This window comes from Balaenoptera acutorostrata, chromosome 6, assembly GCF_949987535.1.
Source record: "Balaenoptera acutorostrata chromosome 6, mBalAcu1.1, whole genome shotgun sequence".
In the NCBI taxonomy this organism is placed as follows: Eukaryota; Metazoa; Chordata; class Mammalia; order Artiodactyla; family Balaenopteridae; genus Balaenoptera; species Balaenoptera acutorostrata.
Window position 1 is genome coordinate 53,683,551 of NC_080069.1, and position 15,646 is coordinate 53,699,196.

The 15,646-nt window shown below is 37.8% G+C and overlaps 1 protein-coding gene across 1 annotated transcript in view; it reads left to right on the forward strand.

The window, feature by feature from the left end:
• The first annotated feature begins 1,684 nt into the window (after window positions 1-1,684).
• CDKN2B (cyclin dependent kinase inhibitor 2B) overlaps window positions 1,685-15,646 on the forward strand; it is a 148,892-nt gene continuing 134,930 nt past the window's right edge. The window contains exon 1 of the mRNA XM_007176824.3: window positions 1,685-1,916. The gene's annotated coding sequence lies outside the window, so the exon portion shown is untranslated. The remainder of the gene's footprint in view (window positions 1,917-15,646) is intronic.

Consider the following 15,646-nt stretch of genomic DNA (forward strand, 5'->3'; position numbering starts at 1 on the left):
ATTTTCAGAAGTAAATTTTTATGTAATCACATCTATAGACTTTTGTCTGTGCTTTCTTTCACTGTCTTTATGCTTAAAAATTCTTCTCTCCTAAGATGAGGTAGATTCATTTTCTTATAGTTTTTTTTAATGACTTTGCTTTTTCTTTTTCTTTTTAATTTATCTAGATTTCACCTTGGTGTATGGCTTATGGGGTCAATTGGGATCTTTATTATTTCCCAAATAATAAGCCAATCATTTCTTTTTTTCATTAAAAAATTCTTTTTTCAGGTTTAGTATACCCTGACACGTAATAAATCTCTTCATATAGTACTCTTGTATGTTCCTGGCTTTCTTGATAACACGGCTCCCTCTTACTGTTGAATTTTGTGCCTGTACCATATTATTATGATTTTGTACCTAGTGAAGAGACTTGTTAAACAAACTAGGATAGGAAATGAGACAAACAAGGAGAGGGCAAGAGATTATTATAATGGGGACAGTAAATTTTTATCAGATATAGTGTATCATCTATATCATCCAGCATTTTATTGGCATCTACACAAAGTCTATGTGCTCTAGAAAAGAGAGCAAAGACTCTGGAGTCAGTGTACAGAGATTCAGAATCTGGTTTTATTTATCTACTGGCTGTGTGTTCTTGGACGAAGCCCTTAACTTCTCTGATCCTGTCTCCTCTGCTGCAAAATGAACATAATAACATCTATATCATGTAGGTGAGATATTCTTGTAAAATATAAAAAACAGTGTGTTTTTTAAATTAAATGTTGATAATGCCCAGAATACTGTTTTTTTAAAAAAAAGTAAATGATTTCATTGGGAAGTTGCTGAAGATATTTGCCATGTCTTTTTCAGTAATTTCTGCAGTAAAGATGTCCACTTTTATTATTTATTATTTTCGCTGTGTTGGGTCTTCGTTTCCGTGCAAGGGCTTTCTCCAGTTACGGCGAGCGGGGGCCACTCTTCATCGCGGTGCGCAGGCCTCTTACCGCCGCGGCCTCTCCCGTTGCGGAGCACAGGCTCCAGACGCGCAGGCTCAGTAGCCGTGGCTCACGGGCCCAGCCGCTCCGCGGCATGTGGGATCCTCCCGGACCGGGGCACGAACCCGTGTCCCCTGCATTGGCAGGCGGACTCCCAACCACTGCGCCACCAGGGAAGCCCAAGATGTCCACTTTTAATACAGATGGAAATTATATAACTTGCCAGCTGGTGAGTTAAAAAAAACACACACACACAAAAGCTTTTGCTTAGCTTTTGGGAGCTCTGCATCATTAATGGAATTAAACATTTTGCAATTAATTTCAATTCTGTATGGTCAATTTGACTGAAGTATGGGATAGACTAAAATCTAACTTCATTACTTTGTGCCTCTTTGACAACTACCAACTTGGCTTCACCTGCATAATGAGGAATTCTAAGTAGAAGAGAAAAAAAAAATCCCCACTGCAGTTGTAAACAGATAGGGCACAGGTATTGTGCTTTAAGTGATCCTTAAAAATACTTTCAACAAGTGAGCTCTGTGTAAACTCTCTTCTCTTCTCTGGTATCGGAAGCTGTGATCTGTGCCTTTAAAAAGATGGAGGAGCGCGCAACCCATGCCTCAGTGCAGCAAGGAGGGATGAAACAGCTGGGGCTTGGGGAAGCAGCCAGGCTTCCATCAGTAATTTGGAGCGCTTGCCCTCCCTCCTGCTGCGTTAACAACTTTGCGGCTATGCACAGCTGACAGCCCTGCTCTTATAATGATCAGTCCTCAGTTTTACCCACGCTGCCTTCTCTTCTCTTCTGCCCAGCCAGGGGCCGATTCCTAGCTGGCTTCCCAAACTTCTGTCCTCACTTGGTGTGCCTGGCTTCCTCCCTTGTGTCAACAAGTTCCAGCATGTGGAACACGAGTAAGAGCAAGCTTTCAATAAATATACTTGGTGAGTAGAACTGAATTTCAAATAAATAGCAGAAAAAGTGCTACTAAAAAGGTGAAAAATGCCAGTCTTAAAATGGAATAATGCAGCCTAATGCAGCCACAGCCAGCAAATTTTATGACGGTTGAATTCTAGTGGAACATAGATTTCTTGACTGCTCATATTTGCATTTCTCTCAAATCAGAGAGAAGAGGTTCAAGTGAAAATAATATGTACTAAACTAAAGCAGGTACAAATAACTTCTCAGCCCAGCTTGGCTTTTTTCACTTTTAGTAATGAAATCTCCAGAGAGATTTATTAGTCTCAATATGAATGCAATTAAAAGGAGAGAATAATGGTGTAAAGGTTATATATCTTTAGGTGTGAACTATCTTGGATATCTATATACCATCCCATACTTTAATTCATTCAGTGTATGCCTTGTTGATCTAACTAGATTCATACTTACATGCGTAAGATTTAGTTGAATATAAACAAAATAGTCATGTGTATTCTACTCTAAAATCTCCAAGCATAGACCAGAGCCCCAAATTGACTACAGTCCAACTAAAAAAAACCATATTCTTTATTCTTTTTTTTAATCATCTTTATTGGAGTATAATTGCTTTACAATGGTGTGTTAGTTTCTGCTTTATAACAAAGTGAATCAGCTATACATATACATATATCCCCATATCTCCTCCCTCTTATGTCTCCCTCCCACCCTCCCTATCCCACCCCTCTAGGTGGTCACAAAGCACCAAGCTGATCTCCCTGTGCTATGCAGCTGCTTCCCACTCACTATCCATTTTACGTTTGGTAGTATATATAAGTCCATGCCACTCTCTCACTTCGTCCCAGCTTACCCTTCCCCCTCCCGATGTCCTCAAGTCCATTCTCTACGTCTGTGTCTTCATTCCTATTCTGCGCTAGGTTCTTCAGAACCTTTTTTTTTTTTTTTCAGATTCCGTAAATATGTGTTAGCATACGATATTTGTTTTTCTTTTTCTTACTTACTTCACTCTGTATGACAGACTCTAGGTCCATCCACCTCACTACAAATAACTCAATTTCATTTCTTTTTATGGCTGAGTAATATTCCATTGTATATATGTGCCATCTTCTTTATCCAGTCATCTGTCGATGGACACTTAGGTTGCTTCCATGTCCTGGCTATTGTAAACAGAGCTGCAATGAACATTGTGGTACATGACTCTTTCTGAATTATGGTTTTCTCAGGGTATATGCCCAGCGGTGGAATTGCTGGGTCATATGGTAGTTCTATTTTTAGTTTTTTAAGGAACCTCCATACTGTTCTCCATAGTGGCTGTATCAATTTACATTCCCACCAACAGTGCAAGAGTGTTCCCTTTTCTCCACACCCTCTCCAGCCTTTATTGTTTGTAGATATTGTGATGATGGCCATTCTGACCGGTGTGAGATGATATCTCATTGTAGTTTTGATTTGCATTTCTCTAATGATTAATGATGCTGAGCATTCTTTCATGTGTTTGTTGGCAATCTGTATATCTTCTTTGGAGAAATGTCTACTTAGGTCTTCTGCCCATTTTTGGATTGGGTTGTTTGTTTTTTAGATATTGAGCTGCATGAGCTGCTTGTAAATTTTGGAGATTAATCATTTGTCAGTTGCTTCATTGCAAATATTTTCTCCCATTCTGAGGGTTGTCTTTTCGTCTTGTTTATGGTTTCCTTTGCTGTGCAAAAGGTTTCAAGTTTCATTAGGTCCCATTTGTTCATTTTTGTTTTTATTTCCATTTCTCTAGGAGGTGGGTCAAAAAGGATCTTGCTATGATTTATGTCATAGAGTGTTCTGCCTATGTTTTCCTCTAAGAGTTTGAGAGTGTCTGGCCTTACATTTAGGTCTTTAATCCATTTTGAGTTTATTTCTGTGTATGGTGTTAGGGAGTGTTCTAACTTCATTCTTTTACATGTAGCTGTCCAGTTTTCCCAGCACCACTTATTGAAGAGCCTGTCTTTTCTCCATTGTATATTCTTGCCTCCTTTATCAAAAATAAGGTGATCATATGTGTGTGGGTTTATCTCTGGGCTTTCTATCCTGTTCCATTGATCTATATTTCTGTTTTTGTGCCAGTACCATACTCTCTTGATTACTGTAGCTTTGTAGTATAGTCTGAAGTCCAGGAGCCTGATTCCTCCAGCTCCATTTTTCTTTCTCAAGATTGCTTTGGCTCTTCGGGGTCTTTTGTGTTTCCATACAAATTGTGAAATTTTTGGTTCTAGGTCTGTGAAAAATGCCATTGGTAGTTTGATAAGGATTGCATTGAATCTGTAGATTGCTTTAGGGAGTATGGTCATTTTCATAATGTTAGTTCTTCCAATCCAAGAACCTGGTATATCTCTCCATTTGTTTGTATCATCTTTAGTTTCTTTCATCAGTGTCTTATAATTTTCTGCATACAGGTCTTTTGTCTCCTTAGGTAGGTTTATTCCTAGGTATTTTATTCTTTTTGTTGCAATGGTAAATGGGAGTGTTTCCTTAATTTCTCTTTCTGATTTTTCATCATCAGTGTACAGGAATGCAAATTAATGTGCATTAATTTTGTATCCTGCTACTGTACCAAATTCATTGATTAGCTCTAGTAGTTTTCCAGTAGCATCTTTAGGATTCCCTATGAATAGTGTCATGTCATCTACAAACAGTGATAGCTTTACTTCTTCTTTTCCCATTTGGATTCCTTTTATTTCTTTTTCTTCTCTGATTGCCGTGACTAAAACTTCCAAAACTATGTTGAATAATAGTGGTGAGAGTGGACAACCTTGTCTTGTTCCTGATCTTAGTGGAAATGGTTTCAGTTTCTCACTATTGAGAACAATGTTGGCTGTGGGTTTGTCATATATGGCCTTTATTATGTTGAGGTAAGTTCCCTCTATGCCTACTTTCTGGAGGGTTTTTATCATAAATGGGTGTTGAATTTTGTTGAAAGCTTTCTCTGCATCTATTGAGATGATCATATGGTTTTTCTCCTTCAGTTTGTTAATATGGTGTATCACATTGATTGATTTGCATATATTGAAGAATCCTTGCATGCCTGGGATAAACCCCATTTGATCATGGTGTATGATCCTTTTAATGTGCTGTTGGATTCTGTTTGCTAGTATTTTGTTGAGGATTTTTGCATCTATGTTCATCAGTGATATTGGCCTGTACTTTTCTTTCTTTGTGACATCTTTGTCTGGTTTTGGTATCAGGGTGATGGTGACCTCATAGAATGAGTTTGGGAGTGCTCCTCCCTCTGTTATATTTTGGAAGAGTTTGAGAAGGATAGGTGTTAGCTCTTCTCTAAATGTTTGATAGAATTTGCCTGTGAAACCATCTGGTCCTGGGCTTTTGTTTGTTGGAAGATTTTAAATCACAGTCTCAATTTCAGTGCTTGTGATTGGTCTGTTTATATTTTCTATTTCTTCCTGGTTCAGTCTCGGAAGGTTGTGCATTTCTAAGAATTCGTCCATTTCTTCAAAGTTGTCCATTTTATTGGCATATAGTTGCTTGTAGTAATCTCTCACGATCCTTTATATTTCTGCAGTGTCAGTTGTTACTTCTGCTTTTTCATTTCTAATTCTGTTGATTTGAGTCCTCTCCCTCTTTTTCTTAATGAGTCTGGCTAATGGTTTATCAGTTAAGTTTATCATCTCAAAGAACCAGATTTTAGTTTTATTGATCTTTGCTATTGTTTCCTTCATTTCTTTTTCATATATTTCTGATCTGATCTTTATGATTTCTTTCCTTCTGCTAACTTTGGGAGTTTTTTGTTCTTCTTTCTCTAATTGCTTTAGGTGTAAGGTTAGGTTGTTTATTTGAGATGTTTCTTGTTTCTTGAGGTAGGATTGTATTGCTATAATCTTCCCTCTTAGAACTGCTTTTGCTGCATCCCATAGGTTTTGGGTCATCATGTTTTCATTGTCATTTGTTTCTAGGTATTTTTTGATTTCCTCTTTGATTTCTTCAGTGATTTCTTGGTTATTAAGTATTGTATTGTTTAGCCTCCATGTGTTTGTATTTTTTACAGATTTTTTTCCTATAATTGATATCTAGTCTTATAGCCTTGTGGTTGGAAAAGATACTTGATACTGTTTCAATTTTCTTAAATTTACCAAGGCTTGATTTGTGACCCAAGATATGATCTATCCTGGAGAATGTTCCATGAGCACTTGAGAAGAAAGTGTATTCTGTTGTTTTTGGGTGTAATGTCCTATAAATATCAATGACGTCCATCTTGTTTAATGTATCATTTAAAGCTTGTGTTTCCTTGTTTATTTTCATTTTGGATGATCTGTCCATTGGTGAAAGTGGGGTGTTAAAGTCCCCTACTATGATTGTGTTACTGTCAATTTCCCCTTTTATGGCTGTTAGCATTTGCCTTATGTATTGAGGTGCTCCTATGTTCGGTGCATAAATATTTACAATTGTTATACTTCTTCTTGGATTGATCCCTTGATCATTATGTAGTGTCCTTCATTGTCTCTTGTAATAGTCTTTATTTTAAAGTCTATTTTGTCTGATATGAGAATTGCTACTCCAGCTTTCTTTTGATTTTCATTTGCATGGAATATCTTTTTCCATCCCCTCACTTTCAGTTTGTATGTGTCCCTAGGTCTGAAGTGGGTCTCTTGTAGATAGCATATATATGGGTCTTCTTTGGTATCCATTCAGCCAGTCTATGTCTTTTGGTTGGAGCATTTAATCCATTTACATTTAAGGTAATTATCGATATGTATGTTCCTATTATCATTTTCTTAATTGTTTTGGGTTTGATTTTGTAGGTCTTTTCCTTCTTTTGTGTTTCCTGCGTAGAGAAGTTCCTTTAGCATTTGTTGTAAAGCTGGTTTGGTGGTGCTGAATTCTCTTAGCTTTTGCTTGTCTATAAAGGTTTTAATTTCTCTGTCAAATCTGAATGAGATCCTTGCTGGGTAGAGTAATCTTGGTTGTAGGTTTTTCTCCTTCATCACTTTAAATATGTCCTGCTACACCCTTCTGGCTTGCAGAGTTTCTGCTGAAAGATCAGCTGTTAACTTTATAGGGATTCCCTTGTATGTTATTTGTTGTTTTCCCTTGCTGCTTTTAATATTTTTTCTTTGTATTTAATTTTTGATAGTTTGATTAATATGTATCTTGGCTTGTTTCTCCTTGGATTTATCCTGTATGGGACTCTGTGCTTCCTGGACTTGATTGACTATTTCCTTTCCCATATTAGGGAAGTTTTCAACTACAATCTCTTCAAATATTTTCTCAGTCCCTTTCTTTTTCTCTTCTTCTCTGGGACCCCTATAATTCGAATGTTGGTGCAGGTAATGTAGTCCCAGAGTTCTCTGAGACTGTCCTGAATTCTTTTCATTCTTTTTTCTTTATTCTGCTCTGCAGCAGTTATTTCTACTATTTTATCTTCCAGGTCACTTATCAGTTCTTCTGCCTCAGTTATTCTTCTATTGATTCCTTCTAGAGAATTTTAAATTTCATTTATTGTGTTGTTCATCACTGTTTGCTCTTTAGTTCTTCTAGGTCCTTAAACGTTTCTTGTATTTTCTCCATTCTATCTGTTTCCAAGATTTTGGGTCATCTTTACTATGATTATTGTGAATTCTTTTTCAGGTAGACTGCCTATTTCCTCTTCATTTGTTTGGTTTGGTGGGTTTTTACCTTGCTCCTTCATCTGCTGTGTATTTCTCTGTCTTATCATTTTGCTTAACTTACTGTGTTTGAGGTCTCCTTTTCGTAGGCTGCAGTTTCATAGTTCCCATTGTTCTTGTTGTCTGCCCCCAGTGGCTAAGGTTGGTTCAGTGGGTTGTGTAGGCTTCCTGGTGGAGGGGACTGGTGCCTGTGTTTTGGAGGATGAGGCTGGATCTTGTCTTTCTGGCAGGAAGGACAGCGTCCATTGGTGTGTTTTGGGTTGTGTGTGACCTTATTATGATTTTAGGCAGCCTCTCTGCTAATCGGTGGGGTTGTGTTCCTGTCTTGGTAGTTGTTTGGCATAGGGTGTCCAGCACTGTAGCTTGCTGGTTGTTGAGTGGAGCTGGGTCTTAGTGTTGAGATGGGCATCTCTGGGAGAGCTTTCGCCGTTTGATATTATGTGGAGCCGGGATGTCTCTGGTGTACCAATGTCCTGAACTCGGCTCTCCCACCTTAGAGGCACAGGCCTGATACCCGGCTGGAGCACCAAGACCCTGTCAGCCACAAGGCTTATCTCTTTTTTTTTCTGTCTTCGATTGCAAATTATGTAGAAGGCAGTATATCTTCCATGTTCTTGAATATCGTCTTGTTGCAGCTTCTCCTTTGTCTTTGGATGTGGGGTATCTTTTTTGGTGAGTTCCAGTGTCTTCCTTTCAATGATTGTTCAGCAGTTAGTTGTGGTTCCGGTGCTCTTGTAAGAGGGAGTGAGCGCACACCCTTCTACTCCGCCAACCTCCCATATCCTATATTCTTATGCTTACGTCTTGAAATTAAAAGTCCTTCTTAATGATATTTTCATCTAATTTCTCAAACTCCTATTAAATGCTTACCATGTGATAAGCATAGCTAAGCATTTACCCATACATTTTCTCATTTAAATCATACAGTAACCCTGGGAAGTTGGTATTATCACTTTAAATTCACCAACAAACACAAAGCTTAGAGAGATCAGGCAGCTATAAAGAACAGAACTGAAATTTTAACTTAGGTCTTCTGATTATAAGATTTTTCCACAGCTTAGTGTTCCTTTCCTAAACTTCTTGCTAAGTTCAGTTGGTAACTGTGGTTGTAAGGTATTGTCACCACTAATAATAATAACAACAAACATACAAAGAGAAAGTATCATTACAGAATACACTTTATAAGATATTTTGTTCCCTCATATTTAAAATTGGGTCATGGATTTTCAAATAGAAAGTCTCCAAATCCAACCATTCTCATCATCATGTGAAAGCAGAGTAAAGGCAAAAGCCCAGCAAAGGCAAAGGCCTAGACCTTAAAGATAAACAGACACAACAAAATCTGGCTCTGCCTTTATTCACTATCTCTGTTTCTCTGGGTACAGTCACTTCACTTCTCAGAACCTCAATCTCCTCATCTATCAAATGGAAAAAGTAATTTCTCCCACAGGCTATTGACTCAAGGATTAAATTAAATAGCATATAAATTGCCCTAGTGTATGCCCAGAAAATCTTAGCTGATATGGTAGACTTTCCATTTTCTAGGAGCAAGTTACCTGATTTGCAGAAAAACGTAGCTGATATGGTAGACTTTCCATTTTCTAGGAGCAAGTTACCTGATGTGCAGGAAATCGTAGCTGATATGGTAGACTTTCCATTTTCTGGGAGCAAGTTACCTGATTTGCAAAATAAAGATAGATCAAGTTAAAAACATACATTCACACACATAATATATTATGTGTGTGCATAAATATGTGTGTCTGTGTGTGTAAATTAGGAGAAGACACATGATAGTTGTAGAATATGATGATAATTGCTGCCCCTGGGACCACATATGCAGTGCATTGACCTACAACTCCAGCCCCGCCAGTTGCAGCTTTGTCTGCTCAGCCTCCACCACAACTCCTTCCCTTCCTTCAATCTTGCTATCTCCCCACCCCACTGTGCTCTCTCTACCAATTCTGGTTAAGGCTACTCCTCTATTTTATAATAGCAGCTGGCTAGCCTGTCCAGTTATACAGCCATGGAGGTGATTAGGGCCCAAGTCCCCTCTGCATTCAACAATAGTTAATTTGCACACATGATACAGAGCTAATATGACTACGTTTACAGATTATTTGGGATTATTTGTGACCTTCCAACACCTTGCCCCACTCCAAGCCTCCATACACAAACACACTTTTCTCTCAGTTAATTTATATTTGACTCATATCTTTCTACACCTTGCCTTCCAAGTGGCTTTTCAGCTTATGTTTCTAGACCCTTAATGACAGGGAAATAACTTCCTCTTGAAGATGCATCCTATTTAGATATTTTGATAACTCTGAAAATTTCCTTTCTCATGCTAAGACAAACTCTCCTTTTAGATAATATTAATCTGAGCTTTTCTTCCCTTTAATGATCCTTAAAAAAAACTCTCACCCAATCCCTTTTCCATGAAGTCAGCTCTTCAGATAAGATTCTATATAAATCAGGTTGTATCACAAAGGCATTATGCTAAGTAAAAGGTGTCAGTCTTAAAAGGGATCCCATACTGTATGGGATCACATACAGTATGATCCCATTTATATGACATTCTGAAAAAGGGCAAAACCATAGGGACAGAAAACACATCAGTGGTAGCCAGGGGCTAGGATCTGGGGGAGGGAGGGGAGTGGCACTAGTGTCTGACCAGAAAGAGACAGCGTAAGGGAATTCTTTGGGGTGTTGAAATTAGTCTGTATCCTATTGTGTTGGTGTGTTAGTGATTATAATAATCTATGCATGTATTAAAACTCATAGAACTGTACACCAGAAAGAGGTGAATATGACTACATGTAAATTTTGAAGAATTACGTATATTGATCTCTTACTACGTGTCAAATGCTTGTCATGATTCTTTCATTTTAATCTTCAAAATAACCCCACAAGATAGGTCATATTATTATCGTCCCTGTTTTACAAATAAATAAACAGAGGCACAGAGAGGTTAACTAACTTGCCAAGGTCACAAAATTTGATAGAGACAGAGCTTGGATTTTAACCCAAGCAGTCTGACTCCAGAACTGAATAGCTTCACCACTGTCCTATTCTGGCTCTGCAAAGAGAGTATATATCCTCTATCATATATCCTCTATCAATGAAACTACATGACCTCTTTGACAAGTAGAACATCAGCTAGAACTACATAAACACAATTAGCTTGAAAGTGGAGCAAAGCATGTGCCACCAAGACAAGTGTATTTCTTGGCCACAAAAAGTCTTAATTGCTGTTTTAATAACTAATATTTAAACTTTGCAATTTCCAGTTTCCTTTGAAAGAAAATGCCTTTTTATTAACACACTAAATAAATTTCAAAATCAACTTTCCAATGCCTGTGGACACTGGTGTGAAAATCTTTAAGTGTCCCTTAAGAAATTCTGATTCTGATGCAAAGAAAATAGAATATATCAATAGGGAGCTCAAATAAATTGTTTAAAAATTCAAAAATCTTATTCCACTCCTTCTCCCTCCCCACTTCCCCAAAACTAAATCCTTCCGGATATTTTTTGGAACTAAAACCTCTTAGTAATGAGACAAACGGATAAATACACCCACGTCTGGTGCCTTGTGGTCATTCTTACACATTCATTTAGGTCTTTCAGTGCCTGCAGTCTACATCCCCGCAAACTTCATTCCATACACTTTGCAAAAGTAAAGCTATCCACTGCAGAAGTGATGCATGGCAAGCCTCATAATTCAGAAGCAGCAGCAGCTGGAAAGAGAAAACAAAGGGAAGAAATTATGATGGCTTTTAAAAACTGAGTTACAAAGAATGCCTAAATTTGGTAAGCACAATCTTGAGATAATAAATGTTGCTCGGTTTTGATGCAAAGAGTTGGTTAAAGAAAATCTGCTTCTGGATTTTTAATGTTCAGTTCTTGTTCATGATGGATTTAATCATTTCAGTACTATGCCCAAGACAGATTACATACACATTCATGCACACATTCTCTATCTCCAGGTAAGAATGATCTGAGGTCTATGTGACATTTCTGCCTTAGATCCACTTTCCCTGAAATATTCAAGAGTTTCATGGAGCCATCCTCAGCCCACTATCATCATCCTCCAAACACCTTTAGCCCAAACCCCCTTAATATACAGAGGCAGTTCTTCTAATAAATTCTACTATACCTTATGTAACCTACAATTAAATTTCATGCAGAGTAACATCAAAAAGGAACCAAAGAGAGATCAGGGCAACACAGAACACATTATTTGAATTATCTGGTTGTCTTCTACAAAATTCCTTTAGCCATATTTATCTTTCAGGGCTACCATTAGAATCAAATAAGATGATGCTGACCTAACAAAGTTCTTGCCGTGTAACTAGACAAGTGGCAGTTATAATTATGATCAAGGAAAGAAATCCTGCAGATGGAACAGTGTTCATCTATGGCCATTTGCAGCTTTATTTCACAATATTTCCTTAGGCAAATTTCTCTACTCCTTGCCTCAATATCAGGTTTGATCTTGTTATAAACTCATGGGCTTTTCAGTGTTAATTACTAGTTACCAACACACCTCCTATGGAATACAATGGTTTTGGGGTTATGAAATTAGGCTTGCTAGAGAAATGTTTAAGAGATGTGAAATGACTTTGCAACTTGATGCAGCTAAGCAGGGAGATTGCACAATCTTAATTCACAGGCGCAAGCACACACACCCACACACCCAGGAAGTGCGGGGGGTCTTGTGGAAATCAGTAGCTTATCTATTATGTGCACTCCGGAGCTGTAAACAAGACCATGTGAGGACTCAGCTAGAATGCTTCCTCTGAGTCAGTATTAAACAAACTTCCGAAATGTTAGAGAAGGAAATAAAGCCACTGTACCCTAAAGACACCCAGGACAGAGAGCTGGGGATGTAGAAGTTGTGTTCAACATTGTCAGAGACTGACTCAATACTTAAAGTAAGTTTTGTAATAAAAACAAAATGCTGCTTAATAATCAATAGCTAGTATGAATTAGAATAGGTTGTAATCTCCATATGGAGTGTCCTATCAGAATTTACATGACTTAATATGTGGAATGGCAAAAATTTTTTAAACCTTTGGTGTTTTATTCCACAAGAATGATAGCACAATTTTCTATTTGGTAATAATAACATTAGTGTAATGGTCTCAGTATAATTTTGGTTCAGAATGAATCAGAGGCAAAGATCTCATCAATGGTGAAAAAAATAAAACACCAGGAAAGCAAAGATTTTTCACAGACAGCATAGCCTGATACAGTGGAAGAGACACAGATGTTGAAATCAGAAGTATTTTGACTCTGCATTTGCAAGTTTTGTGATCCTGGGCAAGTTACATCTCCTTATTGAGATTCCATCTTCTCATCTATAGATCATGACATTCATGAGGTTCTTATTAAGATCAAATTAGATATTAGCTGAGTAAGCACTTTGACAAATATGAAGAGCTCTACGAATATGAGAAATTATGATTCACTGCTTTAACCTGTAAATGCCCTCAGGTCAACAAAACAGAGTTAGAAAGAAATCAAGTTTAGAATACCCTGGAATTGTTTTTGCTTGAGGTAGATAATGAATACAATTTACATCCCTTTTGACCCGTAATACGTTTTGGTTTTAGGAAGGAAAAGAGGGATGTCACCTATAACTGGAAATCTGCAGTTATAGCTGAATACAGAGAACACAGCTCTTACATATAATTTTATTTGAGTCTTACAAGACTGCATATAGAAATCACAAATCACAAAATAAGAGGAAATAGTTAAAGCATTTTAATCCTTACCAATGTCCACAAAGTAGGATGTTTCATTAAGTGCTGTCTGGGTGCTCAGACAGTAAAGGACATTACCATTTCCGGCAACCCAAGGCTTGACCTCACACTTGGACTTCTGAAGGTAAACTTCCGGAGAGGAAATTAAATACAGAGAACCTCTTCCAGTTTGGAATACCAGTTCTGCCAAAAACACTTAAAGAAACATACAGATCTAAGTTAATTTTTAAAATTTTTACCCTAAAAAATATTAAAGCCACCAGAAAGGTCAATGTTTTTTAAAAAATTTATTTAGACTAGGAAGTGAAATCAAAATCAAACTATCCAAAATGTTTTTTTCTCCTTACCTATGTCCCTATAAAAATAGGCTCTAAAGTAAGATAGTTTCCTTCTTCCCTCCCTGCAATATTTTTACTTAAACCCTAAACTCCAGGCCTTAAAAATGAAAATATTCAACTGAAAGGAAAAGGAAGAACTATAACCATCATAATTTACATATATGATATATATAGATCAAATTAAACATGAAATTTATTCACCCCATTTTTATTTCACAAGCTACCTAGGATCATTCAAGCCTACTTTCTTCTCTAAGGTGTGTGTACCTTCTGGGTTCAGTGGATACTCTGAAAGGTCAAATAGAGTCCATCCTTTGAGCAGATGAGATGCTGTTCTATTTTTAAAAAACCTCTAGAGAAGGAAATTCCACAAGCTTCCCCAGTTACACATTCCAGTGTCTATCAAATCTCACTGTCTGAAAATTTTTCCTTTTCTCTTATCTAAATCCCTCATGCTGTAACCTAAGCCTGTTGCCTCCTGTCTGGTCCCTAACGGAGATGGTCATCATCCTTCATAGATCAACCTCCTCACACAAGGCTCTTCTGAAATTCTGTAACCAGAAACCACTTGATTTCTAACTCTCTTTATCACAGCTCTTTATCATTGTCGTTACTCACCTATCATTTTCTTCCAAGTTTTCTTCCTCCAACCTTGTATTCACTTCACAAAGCCTTTAAAAATAATTTTTTAAAAAAAGCAAAAGAAATGAAAATTATTCATTAACTTTACTACACTAAAACTGCGTATTTTATTTTTTTGTTCTTGCCCCTATGTAGATATACATACATCATTGTAACCATAATGTGTAATTTTATTGTATTTATTCCAAGTTTTTAAATTACTCCTTTAGTTTCACAATCCAGAACATGCCTAGAATGAGCTAGCTTATCATTACAACTTTAATGATGTTGGTTTAAAGTTCATGATTTGAAGAATTTCCTTCTTCATTCAATAGAATTAAATGATTACTAAGAATTGAAGCACTCTGCTAGGTTCTAATGAGTCAAAGCATTTAACATTCAGTCCTTGCCCACAAGCAGGTCATAATAATACACATAGCCAATTAATTAGAATGAAGAAGATCCTATGTGGATTATTCCTGCATCTACCTATACCATATATATCTATATAAACTTATAGGGTCAACTGAGAGAGCTGGACATCAGGGGAGGGCTGACCCTGCAGAAGGCAGGATGGGGGAGTCACCTGGCAAGTGATCTGAAGGAGCAGGAGCTGTGGGTAAATTGCCACAGCTTTCACCATCTAGGCCAGAGCACCTAGGAGAGAATACTTAGTACTATCCAGAGTTTAACTGGGCCTCTGTAGAAGGATGTTTGGTGAAAGACTGAACTCAGTGGCAAGGTAGTGCCCAAATCTTTTCTGAATTATAGGAGCTTTGGTTACCAGAATGAAAGGGCAAGTTTGTGCAGCTGAAAAAAAAGATGGTTAATAAGGGTCAGGTGATCTGGGATAAGTCTGACTTGAGGATTCACTTAATATTTGATGAAACAATCTAATATCATCAAGAGAACAAAAACCTGAAAGGAAAAACTGGTTGCAGTACCATAGTATCCTTGAACAATCACTCTTCAGGTCTGGTCCTCAGTTTCTTCATCTGTAAAAGTAGATGTTGTTTATGGTATATTCCATGATTTATATTCCAGGAAATAGCATATATTAAAAACAATGGAGGCTTCCCTGGTGGCGCAGTGGTTGAGAGTCTGCCTGCTAATGCAGGGGACACGGGTTCGAGCCCTGGTCTGGGAAGATCCCACATGCCGCGGAGCGACTGGGCCCGTGAGCCACAACTGCTGAGCCTGCGCGTCTGGAGCCTGTGGGGAGGGGCCGTGTTAGTGAGAGGCCCGTGCACCGCGATGAAGAGTGAAGAGTGGCTCCCGCACCGCGGTGAAGAGTGGCCCCCACTTGCCGCAACTAGAGAAAGCCCTCGCACGAAAACGAAGACCTAACACAGCTATAAATAAATAA